At 46.1% G+C, this 16835-nt stretch overlaps 1 protein-coding gene and 1 non-coding gene across 5 annotated transcripts in view; both read left to right on the top strand.

Moving 5' to 3' along the window:
* Positions 1–16835, top strand: part of FOXN3 (forkhead box N3) — a 257286-nt gene that overhangs the window by 169618 nt on the left and 70833 nt on the right. The gene's annotated exons all lie outside the window — the stretch shown is intronic.
* On the top strand, positions 14866–14984 carry LOC112473895. The gene has a single exon (XR_003044192.1). It is a non-coding gene; the product is annotated as a 5S ribosomal RNA (ribosomal RNA).

Genomic DNA, 16835 nt, shown 5'->3' with positions numbered 1-16835 from the left:
CATTGCAGACCTCTGCATAGTTCCTTAACCCCTTTTTGAAGTAGAGTTTAGAAGAAGCAGCGATACAGATTGGAAGAGTATACTGTAAAGTGGATAGAGGCGTTCGAAGGTAAAGTACATTGAATATATCTTTACATTGGATCCCTTTAACTCTTGGTGTCATCTATCATCATTGAATATGAATTCTTTCAATTAAAAAAATATATAAGGTTTTTAAAACGTTTAGCAGCAAACAGGGCTCCAGTGATGCTGGCTGTGTCACGGGGGCTTCACCACTTATTAACCTTGCCTACTGTGTGCCAGCCGTTGAACGTGGCACATGCCTGCACGCCTTCACTAGGGCCTCAGCATCACCCCGTGGGGTAAAGCCATCATTGTCTCCCTGTCACTGGCAAGTAGCTAACGTGGGAATCAGAGGGATTGGGGTTCAGTTCAGACTCACTCGTTCTAGGGGCTCCGTAACTGGGCACTCTGTCTCTGGTTGCTTGGGTTTTTTCTCCCTTCCTTCCCCTCCCTTTTTTTCCTCCCTCTTTCTCCTCCTCCATGCAACCTTCCATGGAGCTGAGATAAAGTAAAACAGGAAGTCGGAGCTATTCTGGTTGAATTAAGGGATCCGGGGCCCAGCTTCCCCCTCGACCCCAGGGTCACCTCCACCCAGGGGTCACGGGAACGTCACTGCGCCGAGCTCCCCAGCGCTTTCGTCGTGTGACTCAGCCCCTCGGTCACGGCCCTGGCCGGCGCACGCGTGAGCGTGGGCGCGCGTTCTCACGTGTGTGTTCCAAGGTGTTCCAGTTTTCCATCTAGAGACGGATGGCGATTTCCCCTTTCATTCCCTACGCCGTCTCATTTACTTTTACACATTAGAAGGACAAATACGAAGTCTCATTAGGATGTGATGCCCAAGGTTTAGCAAAAACAGACACCGTTGTCTTTTCACCCGTGTGTTCTGAAGTACGCTGCCCCTCAGCAGGCGCTCGTGGGCGCCCCAGCTACATACACCCCGTGCCTAATGCTGAGGTCGGAGTCAGCTGAAGCTCCGCGACCAGGTGGCTCTCACACCAGGGCCTCAGCCGGAAGTCAGCCGCAGGGTGACGAATGTTTTATGGGGGAAATTCAACCTGGTGGGGAAGCCAGAGGGGATTTTGAGAGATTTTCTCATCCTGCCTCCTCCCCCAGGATCGGATTATGCACACATTGGTACTTACAGGTGGCAATTAGTTCTCTTCTTAAAAGATTTCTCTAGAAGATCATTTTACTACTTCCTTCAATAGTATGTTTCAGCCTCGATTTCTGGAAGGAACCTCTTCTCACTCTTTAATTTGAATTTCTTAAGTTTAAGTACAGTATCCTTTACTTCTATCCTGTGTGAAGAAAAAAACAAACAGCAAAACAAAACAGGTTTGTTCTCTGCACGTTAAAAATGTCAGCCTCACTATCAAACACCTTTGGGTCATGTGTGTAGATGGTGGGACTCACCCTCTAACAGTAGAATGGGTATGTGTTCTTACGTGTCCATGTGTCCACATGAGTCAGCAGAGACGTTGATTATGGTGGTTAAGGGGGGCACGTCCCCCTGCCCCTGCCCTGGGACGCCCATCACATGGATGGAGGTTTAGTTTTCTAACTAAACCATGGAGTTTTTCTCTGCTCAAGAATAAACTGGTTTATATGGGCTCAAACCTTTTGCCTTTGAGTCATTAACTCCGTGCTTTTTTTCTACTGAAGTGACATGCCACTCACACAGAAAATAATCTATTTTCAGAATGACCAGGATAACTTGAGGAGTCCAAACTACACCGCTTTTTATAGGTTCTAGTTCTTTGAAAAGACTTGCAGAGGTCCCACCTGCTCAGGCTCCCATTGGCAGGATATCAAACTGTGGTTTCATTGCCAGGTTCTCCCTGAATAATCAATGAGCCAATGTCGAGGAAGTCAGAAATAGAAATCAATAAAGCTAATAAATTCCACCGAGAATAGGCAGCCCATGCAGTAGAATGATGGAGAGCATTGAGGCCCGTGGATGCCAAACACAATAATGCACATCCTTAAACTCTCGTGAATTAGGGAGAGAAACAGTGAAAACCTGCAACTTGAGAAGAGTCGTAAGGGGTCAGAGCGTGGGGATATGCCTCACTCCATCGGAATGAGGAGGGACGGGCAGACGGTCTGAGGTTGCTTCTTCCGGGCCTGTAGACCAGCGGCACGGCGCACAAATCTCCTTTGGCCAAGCATCAGACATCTTCATAAACCCTATATTTGCAGCTGTGTGACAAAAATAGATCCACACACAGCCTGTTTATCCTGGCTTCAGGGAACATGGCAAGAGCGCGAGGTCCGAGACGGCATCTGTGATCCTTGCCCCCTGTCCCTCAGCGCTGAGCCGTCCATCAACCATCTGCTCGGCCCTGACTCTCCCCCCTCCCCCAGGCTTTGATCGCCGGAGACACAGTATTACTGATTGATTGATTTTAGTTGGAGGGAGATTGAAGTACATTGTGTGGAGAGCCTTTTTTTTTTTTTAAATGCCATTTGTTCCATGAAAGACTACTCGATCTCGTCACCCTTTGAAAAGGCATCCTTAGGAGGCAGGGCAGTGTGGGAACGGGTGACAGGAAGGGCAGGGCCGTGGACGCACGCTGATTCTACTCAGCTGGTGGGCAGGCAACCGGAATTCATCCTTTTATTAGGGGCGTATGAGGTGTGCCCCTTGGGTGCGTGTTCAGACCCACCTCCACCCCACCTTCTAGACTCCTTGTGAATCTCCATCACCCAGGAGCAGGGGTCTTGTCCCTTAGGTGCATTGGGACATTGGGAAAAAAAGAAAGAATGAGAATCACTTGCAAATGGTTCTAGAAGGGTGACAGGAGGAGCCCCTGTGCAGGTGCCCTGGTGGCATCTTACAGGGCCTTTTTCTGTGGACGTTGATGAGTGTCATGTTTCCTTGAAGGTCACCGGGTCCTGATGTCTGACATGGTGCCCAGCCTCATTAATGGTTTAGAATCCTGTTTCGAGTGTTCTGTAGGGCACTTTGCAAAGAACACTGGACCAGGAGCAGAGACTTCTGGTTTGATCTTTGTCTCTCTCCATCACAGCCAAATGGACATGTGCAGTTTGTATTCAACTCTCTGGGCCTCAGGTCATCCGGAGAGTGTACAGGTGGGGTCATTGCTTGAGGCCCCATCTAGCCTCTGGCGTTCTGTGTTGGCGGGAATAGACTTTTGCTATCTCACTTAATTTTTGTTGCCATCTCCCGAGTCTAGTACTGTTTCTGACATAGAGTGAATTGATGCTTGATGAGTGAGTGAGTGAGTGAGTGAGAGAATAAGTGAATAAATGAATACAGCCTTGCCTTAGTAGGCAACCCATGCCTGGTTTAAATACGGAGAGCTTGGTCTCCTCGTGTTTGACTTGAGTCTACAGACTTGGAGATTTGGGCAGCACGTGAAACCCTACATTCTGTAGAAATGAGACCGGAAAGTGGCAGCACAGGTAGTGGAGGCAGAAGCGTTGGCATGACTGAGTCTCTCCAAAAAGACATTAAGCAGTGCGCCGTGCCCTCAGCCTCTGCAACTTCGTCAGAAGGGTCCACTGACAGTCAGTTGCACACACCCCCCATGCCAAAGAGAGCTTCATGGAGCAGCCCCTGGCCTCTGGGAACTTAGCCTCTACGACCCTCGCGCTGCTGCAGCTGTGCCATGCTTGGGAAATCCAAGTGGAAGAATTAAAAAAGCTCTAAATCGATAGGCGAGTGTCATTAAAGCACTTAGCTCTTCTGCAGATCCTTGCTAAGTGGCCCTAATGCATTGCCGGGGCGGGGAGGGGGAGAGTAGTTGGGGGGTGGCCTGTGTTTGGGCCCTAGCAGGGAGGGTGTGGTCGGAGAAGGTGGCCTTGAGGGCTCTTGGTCTGAGGAGGTGAGAAGGACAGGCAGCTCCTCTGGAGCCACCTGGAAATGCTACCTGGAGGAGACCTGTGTTCAGAAGCACATGACCGCGCCCCACGGAGCAAGGGCCCAGACCACTGACCCCAGGGGCAGATCTGGAACTCTGCCACTGAGATGGACTTACTTGTCACAGTGATTTTGAAAATTTCAATTCATTGCCAATGCTTAAAAAATCAGGAAGTTTGACATAAATATCTACATTTCTGGGTCCTCTAGACAACCGGGGGATGCGGCAGCCCTGGGCCTGCCTTGCCGCAGGGCGACAGCTGGCTGGACCTGAGCGACCTCATTCCATGCTGTACACGGGTCTGGTCCCCATACCCCCGCTTCACTCAGGCATGTGACTTGGAGCTCCTGGTGCGAGAGCAAGCTTCCCACTCCCCCTGGGGAGGTATTCCAGGCTTGGAGCAATGAGAGCAGCCCCGCAGAAGGTAGGGTGGGGTAGCGGGGATGGCGGCAGGGGTGAGGGACGGCGGCCAAAGCATGGACCGGCTCACTCCGTGCAGCCCCCGCTCCGAGCGCTCCGCTTGCTGTATCATTCATCCCCACGAAAACCCATGAAGGCAGGTGCTGTGTGTGTGACCCGTTTTACAGATGGGGAAACAGGAGCATGAGTGTCGCAACTGGAAGTCACTGCACAGTGGCAGGTGGTTTATAAGTGGCGTAGCTGGGATTTTCACCCGAACGCGTTGGCTCCAAGGTCCGTGCTCTTGACCAATGATGAAAATGAGCTGAGTGCTGCTTTGGACTAGTGCTGGGTCTGAGAGCTATGCGTGCCACGTGGCCGTAGATTCCTACACAGCCGTGGAGTCACAGGCTCTGTGCAGAGGAGGAAATGGAGATGTGGAGAGAAGGGATTTCCCTGGGGACACAGCTGGAGTCGGCAGAATGAGGAAATCCCGGGAGATTTCAAGAAAGAAATGGGGGCCTTAGAAAACACAATGATGGCACGTAAGAGGTACAGAGAGACTGGAAGGAGGGAGGAGGCAAAATATTTATTAAGAGGACTCAGGCAAACGTGGCTGTACATTCCCTTCTTTTGAAATAGCGTAGAATTTTGGTTCTCCTGTGAACTTGGCACGTTTCTTGGTGTCCCAGCCCAAAGGAATTTGCTCCCTCTAGCCAGACTTTTACCTTAAGAAATGACTCTGGGGTGAAATAGGATCTGATCTTTTCTCTGTTCTCCACTGAGATTTCTGCAGCCCAGTCCATTTCATGGGAACGAGTTATTTGATCTCCCACGTGGGCAGCATTTCAGGGCAGACATGAAGGACCGAGTCTAAACGAATGATGAAAACTTGAACGGAATCTCCACTTCAAAGCAGGGCAGAGATGCACAGACCCTGAGCAGCTTTCCCTGGGGAGCTCCTGCAATTCTCGCTTCCAGAACCTTCAGGCCCCAGAGTCAATTCCAGGTTCATGCCCGAGGCCCTTTTGCACAACGCCCATGAACCTTCCGTGAATGAAGCAAGAGGATGCCTCCGAACACATGCTCTCTCCATTTTTGGTCCCCTCAGGCCCACACCATCTCACATTGTGCCTTGATGAGCACTGACAACCTGGGGCAGCAGGGGAGCCATTTATAGCTGAACTGTGGTGGCCGCAGGCTGTTGTCGCAATGCGCATTCTCTTCTCTCTGGCACGGTCCCCCAAGTTCAACTCGGAGACAAGACACCAGGCACTCAGTGCCCTTGACAACCCCCATCGGAGCTCTGTCTGACCTTGTTGCCTGTCTGTTAAGTGACTGCCCTCTATAGGTGGTTCCCACAGCCCTAAGCCTACCAGAACTTGGGGCAGCACCGTCACTGCCATGTTCTTCACAGCCTTAATGGGAAACCTCTGCGAGATTTATGTTCTGTTTTATGCTACATCTGTATCTCTAGTAATAGAATAATGCTTTTGCTTACCTTAAACTATCCCTAGATTTTCATGTAAAATCGAGGCTCAGATAAAATGTGTCTTTTCCATCTTGGCTTCCTGGATGTTCTCACACACCACGGAGTGGTCTATGGCCCACTTTGAGAAGCTCAGATAGTAAAAGTAATCCTGGCTTTGGCCTGTATTTCACTAAGTTCTTAGCTGAGTAGTAACCGTTGTCAAGTCACTTAACCTGCTTCCTCATCTGTTAAATAGGTGTAAGAATCACTACTTTGTAGGGTTAAAGGATTAAAGATGATCATTGAAATGACTAAGTGTGTAAGTGGCACCTAGTAGACACTCAATAAATGGTCGTTATTCAAGATGCAGTTCTTCAAAGAACTTTCCCTGACCATTTCAACCACACCTACTGTCTGAAGCCACTTTATGCCCTTGAATTGTTTAACTTAGGATTTGTTACATGACTTTCGTCCCATTGTTTGTAAATGCTTCAAAGTCAAGGGCGATGTGTTAAGACTGCTTTGCATTTCCCATAGCCCATCATTGGTATTCTGGAAGCGTGTTACATTATTTGTGTATAGAAATGATTTTATAGATCTAAAGCGGCATGTTCTCTTAGAGTACAAAGAAAGTAACTTAAAAATGAAGAAATATTTCATAAAGGACATGGCAGTTGAGTGGGATCTTTATATAGAAGGAAAACGACATCTTGAGTACTTGGATGGCTTTGAGTACTCTCTGTATTTGGAGGCTCCACCCTGCACCACAGCAAACTGGCAAGTTCCCCCACCCCCCACATGAAGTATCATTGTGTGTAAGCTGTGTGAGAGTTGAGTTGTTCTTGACTGGTTAACATAAGGTTATTTTTATACACATTTAAGTGAGCATTTATTTCAAATTTGTGAGGTGCTTCTGGAGTAAGTTCCATTTCTCAGCCCCTTGTTTTCATCGGCCTTGGAAAGCTTGGAGACCCGGAAGCACTAGCAGGAAGGGCTAGAAGGGCCGCGGGCAGAGGGGCGGCTGTGTGAGTGAGCTCGGTAGCCTCGGACTCATCCCGGGACCGGCTTCACCAGTGGGACAGGGCTGCAGGGGCATCTGGGAAGGGCAGGGTACAGTGGAGGAGAGTTGAAGGCCGATTGGGAGAAAATGATGACTTCTGAGGCACCAGTGGTTCACAGGTTAGGGGTGTTTTGTTGGGGAAAAAACCATAAGTCTGGCACTTTTCGATCCTATTTTTTTTCTTCAGATAGTTCTCAGTAAAGATCGTTTTTTTCAGTCAACAGGATGGAACATATATGAGTTTGGGGAGAGCAGAGGTGTTTTCTCCTTGACTGTGCCATTCCCTGTGGCCCTGGCAGAGTAACTTGATTTCTTGGGGTCCAGTTCCTCATCTGTAAAATGTGACAATTGATCTAGGAGACATCAGAGGCTGCTTTCCTTTAAAACTGACAAATGGTTTTGTAGATTCTCCCCAGATTGTCCCATTGCTAGCTATTTCCTGGTAAACTGGAGTTAGAAGTTTACTTATATATCTTACTTTTTAAAAACAAAACCCCTCAATCCTGCTCAGCTGCATTAGTCCAGGGGTCGGCTCACTTTTCTATAAAGGGCAGATAGTAAATATTACAGGCTTTGCAGACCACACAGTTCAGCTCCAACTTCCCAGCTCTGGTGTGGCTGTGTACCATTCAGTGTTCTTTATGGACACTGGAATTTGAATTCCATATGATGTTGATGTGTCACAAAACATTAAGTCTTTTTTTCAATAATTAGAAAATATGCAAATCTTTTTTGGCTCATAGACCATTCATGCAAAAACAGGCAAATTTGGCCTGTGGGCTATAGTTTGTTGACTTCTGAATTAGTCTGCTCTTCCCCTGCAGTCATAGGATTTTATCCAAGTTCCTATTGTCATCCTGACTGCCACTGTGTCTTTTGTGGCATTGAATCATCGTTGGATCATGTCTGTTTCTCCTGAGCATCTTATGAGCAGGGACTGAGACCTTCCTCTACTGCCATAGTCCTTGGTGCATAGCAGGTGCAGGATGCTTTCCAAATGAATGGTGTGGTGATTATCCCACTTACAGGACCACTGTGTCTTCCTTGTGAAACACAAGGAAGTTACTGTTTCATTCCTAGACTGGAACATCCATCTGGATAGATCTGTACTGAAATGTATTTAGTTTCATCGCAGGGTCTGCATCGTTGAGTTGCCCTTGCAGCATTTCAGAGGCTGCAGTGCTTGTAAATAACTTCTCCTTACCTGACAGCCGCTATTCTAGGAGTTACTCAACTGAGGAGCTCTGGGTCTGTGATTCCGGGTAAGTGAAGATGCCGTCAGATGGAAGGGGGAAGGGCTTGGGAAAGGAGGGCAGAGAAGAGACGGTGAAGACTGCAACAGCGACCCCGACTGCTACAGGTGTTCTATGAATACGCCACGCGGGTCCACAGGAATCTCTAGATCTCTTCCTCTACTGTTGGCGAGCTTTCGAGAGTACAGCCTGCCTATCTTTTCAATCCAGACTCTTGAGAGGCTCATTTGAATGAGCCCCTGAAATATTATTTTATCTCTTGTTTGTAATTTCAAGGTAAGAGCTTTATAATTTCAGCTAAGGAACGGTGGTCAGTATTCAAGTCTGGTGGTGTTTGTACTGGCTTCCGCTTTTCCCGTGAGAGAGATGCAGGGCGCTCAGAGCGGATGACTGTTCGGGGCTGTATATCTGGAGGATGTACTGCCAGGATGCACAAAAAAAGAAATTATGGCCATTTACTTGTTGTATTATTTTCTCAATTTGAAGCACTTGAATTCCAGAGCTCTTAAATCAAGAGGTTGAATTCCTGGCATTTTAAAGTAGACCACTTGAGTAAGCTGTTTAAACCATTAGAATGGCTTTTTAAAAAATTCACACATTTCTCAGATCATTTGCTCTTGAGATTTACTTAATTGAAGTTTTTGCCTTTTCATTTTACTTCAAATCAAAATGATTTCTATAGTTAAGGAAGTTTTAATTTTATTCCTGTGGAGAGAGTAGATTTCATCTTTTAATCTCTTCCCCAACAGGTGAAAGAAGGCAGTTTTCCACAAACCCGACACAATGCACCATATATGCTCCTGTACTTAGGATTTCAACTCAGACTTCTTCCCCCGCCCCCACCCCCGGCATCATATCTGTAAATACAACATTGCTACATGTTCAGGGCTTCAGGCCCAGATCAGCTCAACTCTGTCTTTAACTAAAGCCAGCCATCAGGGAAGAGAGAAGATGGAGCTGGGGAAAATATTAACAATGAAGTTACGAAATTGTTCTGCTGGGCATTTATTATAGATCATTTGTTTCTGTTGACGGAAAGCAAAGTAATACAAAAATGCAAAAGTATAGAGGGTGAAGCTAACATCAAAATTATCTGTTTGCATAAAACGTCTGTTATACATCAGTCACTGTAATAGGCCCTGAAGAAACAGCAGTGAAGAAGTTACAGGCAGCAATGAATAAGTAATAAGATCTCTCCCCTTCTATGGTCTGTGCCATATCTTAATGAGAAGACAGAAAACAAACACATAGAGAAACAAGTTTGTAATGTGATCTCAGGTGGGGATAAGTGCCATAAAGAAGAAAAAAGCACGGTGAGGGCAGAGTGGTAGTCATAGCATCTTATTTTAGGTAACGTGGCCAGAAGAGGCCTTTCTGAAGAATTGACGTCAGGACCAATGTGATGAGAAGCTACCAGTCATGTTAGCATCTAGGAGAAGAGCCTTTTAGGCAGAAGGCAAGTACAGAGGCCCTGAGGCAGGAACAAATGGGGTTTGTGGAGAAAACAGCAAAGCCAGTGTGGCTGGAGAGGAATGAGCGAGACAAAAAAAGGAATCTGGAGTGGTAGGTAGAGACCAGATCATTAAAAATCATGGAACAGCAACTGGGTTTTATTCTAATTAGAAAGTATTGGAAGGTTTTGAAGAAGGGCAAGGCTTAATCTGGTCCACTTCTTATACAGATCACCCTGGAGAGTGGAGGGCAGTCGGCAAGGGATCTAAGAGTGGGCTCCAGGTACTGTTGTCGTAATCTAGATAAAGATGAAGGTGGTTTGACCAGGTGGTAGAGGTGGCCGGACATGGTTGTTTACCATAAACTCTTAGAAAGCAGAGGCCTTGAATATACCTGTTCTCTCTCCTTAACATAATTCAGGCCTATAGTATAAGCTTATTGAATTGTCTGTTTAATTGAGCCTAGAAGTAAGATCTAATTTGACAACTTCTAGTAATTCTTCCCTAGCCTTTTCTTGCTTTGCTGGGTTCCAGAAAGCTCTGCTGCCAACCTAGTTTTTTTTTTTTTTTTTTTAATTTTACTTATCAAAGTTTTCTTGGTCCCCAGGTGTGGGTATGTAATAACCTTTGGTATTTAGCTAGGGATGGGGAAAAGAGGTAAATTGCACTTTTAGATTTCATTATAGTTATCATACTCATATTTGGTATAGCATTGTAATTTATAGCAATTATTTTATTCTTATCACTGTTTTTGCACAGGAGATTGACTCTTGATAGATGATGGATGTTGGACAGACAGACAGAGGGGCAGACTACTGAATGGATGGATATTTGATAAATGGAAGGAGGAAGGAAATAAACAAAGTCTGTTCTCTTCTCCTGTCCCCTGAAATTGGACGGATGAATTGGGAAGAGTTGTTATTATTCATTTAATTTGATTTTCTCAGTAATCCGGATTTGAGCTTTCCCAACCGTGCCTTCCTTCTCTTCTCTTCGGTGGTACAGCTCCATTCCGCGAACGACGCAGTCAGGAGATGAGGGACCAAGACAAGACTCTCCCTGCCCACTCTCTGTAACTGCCCTTCGTCGGGGCTCTCAGCTCTCTGAGCACGTGACTATACGAAACCCGTGGTTTCAGGGTGCAGAACCTGCTGTCGTGCAGACACCCAGGCCCGGAGAAGGACATACCCTGGGAAAGTTTTTATCTTTTAAAAGATTAAAACATTTAAAACGTAAACAGCAATTTTCAGTGATAGCCCATTAGTATGAGGATGATGTCATAAGAAAGACCATTGACATTTTGGGGTTGATGATAATGGTGACTTTTGGGGGGATGACAGTTTTATCAAGGTAGAATTCACATATGCTCTTAACGCGTACAATTCAGTGTTTTTTAGTGTAATCATAAAGTTGTGCCACCATCACCACAGTTTCAGAATTTTCTCATCACCTCGGGACGGCGGAGGGGAGGGGAGAATCCCTTTAGCCAACAGCCACTCACCCAAATGATGACTTATTTAATCAGTTTGTAGGTCATGAACCTATTGGAATTTGAGCTCTGAGCTTGAACATCGAGAAAAAGTACCCACAAGCAAATGGGACGGGGGATAGGGCAGGTGGGTTCCAGTCCCTTTGCTGCTTGCAGTGCGTCTCATGGGGTTGTCATCACTGTTGGTGTCTTCAGGAGTTTGTTCATTTGACCAGGCCGCTTACAGAGCACACACAACATGCAAATATCGAAGCATTCTACTGTTTCCCTTTTACCTGGAAATTATTTTTTTTTCACTGATTCTCTTTTCTAGATGATGGCCCTGGTGGATGGAACAGCTTTTTCCTGTATTTCACAAGTGGCTTATCACCCTGAGGCTGAGGGACTCTAAATAGAAAAACAAAATGTATATAGCAAAAAATCTCCATTTAGAGAGAGGGAAACTGCAGAAAACAAGCTCCTGTTTCTGTCTTTATTTTGTTCCTTCCTGTGTCTTTTTGAAGCGCTGTAAGGCCAGGAAATTTTGAAATGAGAAACTTACAGTGAGTGTTGTTTCTCACTTTCAAACAAGGAAAACATTTCTGACCCTGGGGTATTTTGTGCCCAGAAACACTTTTTTTGATATTTTGAGTTTCAGGGTGAGGATTGTCAGCCCTTGGTCACTAGATCGGTGTCGCACTGTGAAGATGGAAAGAACGTGGATCGATGCCCACCTGCGTACCTTTCACACGTGCTTCTGAAATACGTGTGTGTGATCGTCAGTGTTTCCTTTGCCTTTCCTAGCGTTTTAGTATTTCTTTGCTGCATAAAAACTTAAAAAGACCAAAACTTAGGTTATCCATTCTCGCTGCTGCCTTCAAACGAGCTTTGCAACTTGAAGCTTCACTTCGCTGTTCCGTAAAAATTATTTCACAGCACACACTGTGTATTCCACAGGACAGCCGTCCACCTGGCAATCTGTGTCTCTGTTATTTTCCATCTTCTCATCAGTCCCCAAGAATATCAGCTCGAGAAGGCAGGGACTTTCTTTTTCGTTCATCGCTGTATACGAGGCTTTTAGAACAGTGCCTGGAGGGTGTCAGGGCTTGGTTAATACGGGCTGAAGGAAGCGAACATTCAAGGAGCTAAATAAGTCAATTCAGGAAGTTGAGCTTCGATGATCGGGAAGGGCCTTTCTAGTTTTAGCCTTTGACAGTCCATGCTGCAAGCTCTCTCCCCAAACTGTTCTGACGCATTTTTGTACGTGCGTGAAGGATAACTGGGTTTTCACGTGCTCCAATCTTACTTTTCGGTATGTTTCCCTTCTCTATCATTTTAAGAGGAAAATTAAGTCTGGGCATCTTCTTACGTGTAACTATAAGAAGACAAGGGACGTGGTTTTTCTTTGTAGTCTCCTTTTAAGTGAAATTCTTACATCTTATCCTGAAAGGCAAATTTCTTTGTGTGTGTGTGTGTGTGTGTGTGTGTGTGTGTGTGTGTGTGTCAGCTTACATATTAGCACATGCCCAGAGCCTATTGGAAATCAGACAGCAGACCTAAAAGAAGTCTAATAGGTTTGCCTTTTCATACCCTTCACACTTAGTAAGGTTTTCATGACAATTGACAGGTGAACGCTGAACGTATTTGGCCATAGGCAGATTCCTGTGTCTCTTTGCTTACTGAAGATACAATAGAAAGACTTGCAGAGGACATTTGTAGGTATGGGTTAGACAAGGGAAAATATTTGAAAACTCCTGGAGTATTTTGGGAATTTGCCTTGGGATACATCTATATTATAAGGTCAAATTTAAGGTTAGGAAATGCCATTAACAATAGACTATATTTATGTCTAAGAAAATATTTTGTCTTTTGCAGAAACTTGACTTCAATTTGCTTGGTTTCTCAGGGCGATTTTGCCTCAATTCTGTATAAAAAGTATCTCTGGATACCTAGTGTTAAGATTAGCTACATGTTTCTACTAGTTGACTGCGAGTTGGGCTTTGTGAGTTGGTTTGTGCTCTTTCCTCTGAGAACCTCTGTTAGCATCGGTGCAGAGAGAATTTCCTGTGTAGGCAGGGCTGAATATAGCTTTTTATTGTTTTCATTCTCCTGCGAGATGGCGCTGAGGGGAGCCCTTCTGTGATGCGTCCCACAGAGTCCTCACGTGTCCCCCACAGCGGGGGCAGCGCAGACATGGCTATGTCTAGCGTCTCCCTCCGCCTGGCCGGATGCCGCCCACTCCCGGAGCTCCCGCACCTCCGTGGGCCGTGGAAAATGGCAAAAGTAGGTTGTTGAGGTAATTTTTTCAGACACTGTTATTGTGGTTGACATTGAGCATTTTGCTTCTTCAGTTGTATTCCATGATGTCAGATTTGCTGTATTTACCTGTAAAAGATGGAAAACAAACCCTCTTAGAAGAGAAAAGAGCAGCGTTATTATGTGTTCGTGAAGTCAGAACACAGCCTCGCTGTCTATGGTCGCAGCCATCTAGGATGTAGTCTTGTAAAATAACACAGCAAGGCTGGTGCTTAGCGGTTACGAAAGAATGTACATGGGTTGTCAAAACTATATCTAGGTTAAAACGTGTCGCTATACTCCCAGCCCGCCTTAAAAGAGGCTATTTATAATACAGTGCGGGTATTTGTGTTGCTTGCATTGTATGCATCCTGAATGAAGAATCAGCTCCTTAAAAAGAACATTAAAAATAAAACCCATGTTGTAGAAATCTGACTTTGGCAGCCGAAAGAGCTTGCTGGTGCCGTAAAGGGCTGCTCATTTCCTAAGGTTGCTCAGATGCTTCCTCTCGGTCGTGAGATAATTGGGACCTGGCATCTGGGCCCCTTTTTTCTTTTTTCCTTTTTTAATGTTCTGGATATGAAAATGCAGACATATTTCCTAACAATCACTTGGCAGGCTCTGAGGGGAGGTGAACCCCCAACCTCCTAGGAGGGAGTTTGTCTCCTCCCCTCTTTGAGTTGCCCTCACCCCAACCTGTGCCCCATCAGGCTCTGGCCTTCATTTTGGGCCGTTCTACTCCTCTCTCCCCCATCAGGGGGCAAGACTGGTTGAAGAAACTCTTATATAAGGTATAAATGATAACTCAATAAAGCTGTTTTTAAGGAAAAAAGCACCCTGATTAATGGACTGTGCCACCATTATGTGAATACTCTTAAGTGGTTTTAAAAATAGCTCTTTTGCTAGACTGTTTTGGTTCGGGGTATGTATTCTTGGATTGTTTTTATAATCTTTTACGCATGGCATTGATAGGAAAATGTAGGACTCTTACAATGATACGTGCAGTATTTAGACTGGATACATCGCTTTCTTCCCTTGCATTGATTTCCTGACTTTCTCCTTTGCTTTTTTCCCTGGTACTTAAGCGTCAAGTCTCGGGCATGTTCCCAGTGTAATTGTTGATTAAGTATTGCATATCCCGCGATGATTATGAGACGATTACTGTATTCAGCTTTTAATCTTGTGAGTGTCAAATATTTTACTTTGATGGTATCTTTATTATTATTATTATTCATAGCTCTTTCTGTCTGAGTAATGCAATCAGGCAAAATAAAGGTAATGCCACAAATTCAGAGTTTTTAAAGTAATTCTTTCTCACAGAATGGAAAGTGCCACCTGCAGGCCATTCTCAAGTGCTGACTGGGATCTGTGACGGTGGAATTAGAAATATTTTAGGCTTCTTTTGGTTGCAAGTAACAGAAAGTAACTGGCTTAAGGAGAAACAGAGATGAAGACCTGTTAGAGGCAGAAGTTAGGGTCTCCCAGGACCAAGGCCAGCCATGTAGAAGGCTGCCGCAATGCATCTACGGCCATGCCACCCTGAAGAAGCCCGATCCTATCTGATCTCGGAAGCTAAGCAGGGTCGGGCCTGGTTAGTACTTGGATGGGAGACCAGCTAGGAAGACCAGGTGCTGTAGGCGTAAAAAATAAAATAATAAGGGATTGTAAGCTGACAAGGTCCTTGCAATCTGTGAGGTCACCCAAGGGTTGCCTCGCCTAAAAAAAAAGAAAAAAGAAGAAGGCTGCCAAGAATGCGGGTAGCACTTGTGTCTTCTCTCTCCTTCCTTCTCTGTGTCCTCTGTTTCCTCAAACACTGCGCATGGTTGGTGGGTCATCTGTAGCTTTTAAGCTAAATATCCCGGGACTGTGGCAGAGAGTATCCCAGGGGGACTGGCCATCTTTCATTCTGTTCCCAGGAGCAACGGGAATCCTGACTGGAGTAACTGAAGTCATGTGACCACTCTGGTCCAGTCCGCTGGTCCAGGAGAGCAGGTCATGAAGAGAAAACATGGCAACCAGGGCTCTCCCCATGAGCGGGAAAAGGCAGCTCCTAGAGAAAGAAGCTGCTTGTGAGTGGCCCAGCACCCCCAGGAGGGATCCGTTTGTGTTTTCCTGTGAGGAGTCTCCAGTTCCTCATCTAGCGTTCCGTTAGAATCCCCCTCTGCTCCAGACGTCATTCTAGAGCGTCTGTTCCAAGGTCCAGAGCATGCGAGTCTGTAAAGAATCCCCCAAACACTTAGCTGGATGAAAGGAATTAGTAGTACGACTAACTCCAGTTACCATATCCACAGAACCAGCAGACTGCCTGGTTCTTTCCTTAGGTACCGATGTCCCTATAGATGAAGAAACTGATGTTAGAAGGTAAACGTATCACTTGACGTCATATAGCCAGAAAGCAGAAAGCCAGCTCACCTGTTACTGGCTCCAAACTGCAGAACCAGGCGTGTCTGCCCCCGCAGTGGTTTGTATGGCGTTTGTATAGCGTTTCCACGTGCCCGCAGTGGCCACTTCGAGGATGTGTATGCAGTTAATGGGGAAGTGGATGGGCAGATGTTGAGCCTGAAATAGAAAATTTCCTGGGCGTGGTCCACGTGCTGAGTGTTAACATATGCACATAATGAGGACTTAACCTTGGCGTGAACTCGCTACACAGAAACCTAAAATCCAGCTAAATATTTTGGTCGGGCCTCGAGCCATAGGGCATCAAGGGGTAATGTCATTGTTTTACTTTGTGTAGAGTGTCACAGGGATAGAGTTCTGTCTGGCCCAGCTACTGTCATTCCCTACTCGTCACTCAAAGGACGCCAGTGCCTGTGATACGGGGGATGGCGCTGATTGGAAAATTGAGGCTTATCAGAGTCAGTGCTGCTAACCAAATCACAGAGCTAGAGAGGTTGGTATAATTTCTCCAAGAGTCATTCTTGGCATCAAGTATTGAGTGAGGTATAGACAGTTAGACTGTCTACACAGATGCCACAGTGAGAAGAACACAGCACTGGGAGTCAGGTCCTGGGGGTCAGGCCCAGCCCCACCGCTGACCTTCTGGAGGGCCCCAGGCAAGTCATTGTCCACGGCACCTCTCAGGCACCTTTCTCTATTTATTATGTTGTGGGGGCGGGGATCAAAGTACAAAAAACATAAGGAAAAGTAAGCTATCCTCCTAGCAAAGAAATACAGTTCCCTTCTTCTCTCCCCGGACGTAACCAGCGTGACCAGTTTCCTACGTGTCACTTGGTAGCCGAACCCTTTACATGCCTGAGTGTGTGCGCCTATTTATGCAAATGGGGACTCACCATGTATGTCATTGTGATCATGAGGATTGTTCCATGTCGGTGCCTACAGAGCTGTCCTTTCTGTGGGTGCCAGGGTGTCTCACCATGTGGATGCTCTGCTGTACTGAAGCGGGCCCTGGCAGTGGACATTCCGCATTGTTGCAAAGTGACTCTTTGTGGTTATTTGTTTCCTGAATTGAATGAGCTTGAAGGCTGGTT

This window comes from Pteropus alecto, unplaced genomic scaffold, assembly GCF_000325575.1.
Source record: "Pteropus alecto unplaced genomic scaffold, ASM32557v1 scaffold8, whole genome shotgun sequence".
Lineage (NCBI taxonomy): Eukaryota > Metazoa > Chordata > Mammalia > Chiroptera > Pteropodidae > Pteropus > Pteropus alecto.
The sequence above is the reverse complement of the archived record's forward strand: the minus strand, read 5'-3'. Positions and strand labels throughout refer to the sequence as shown.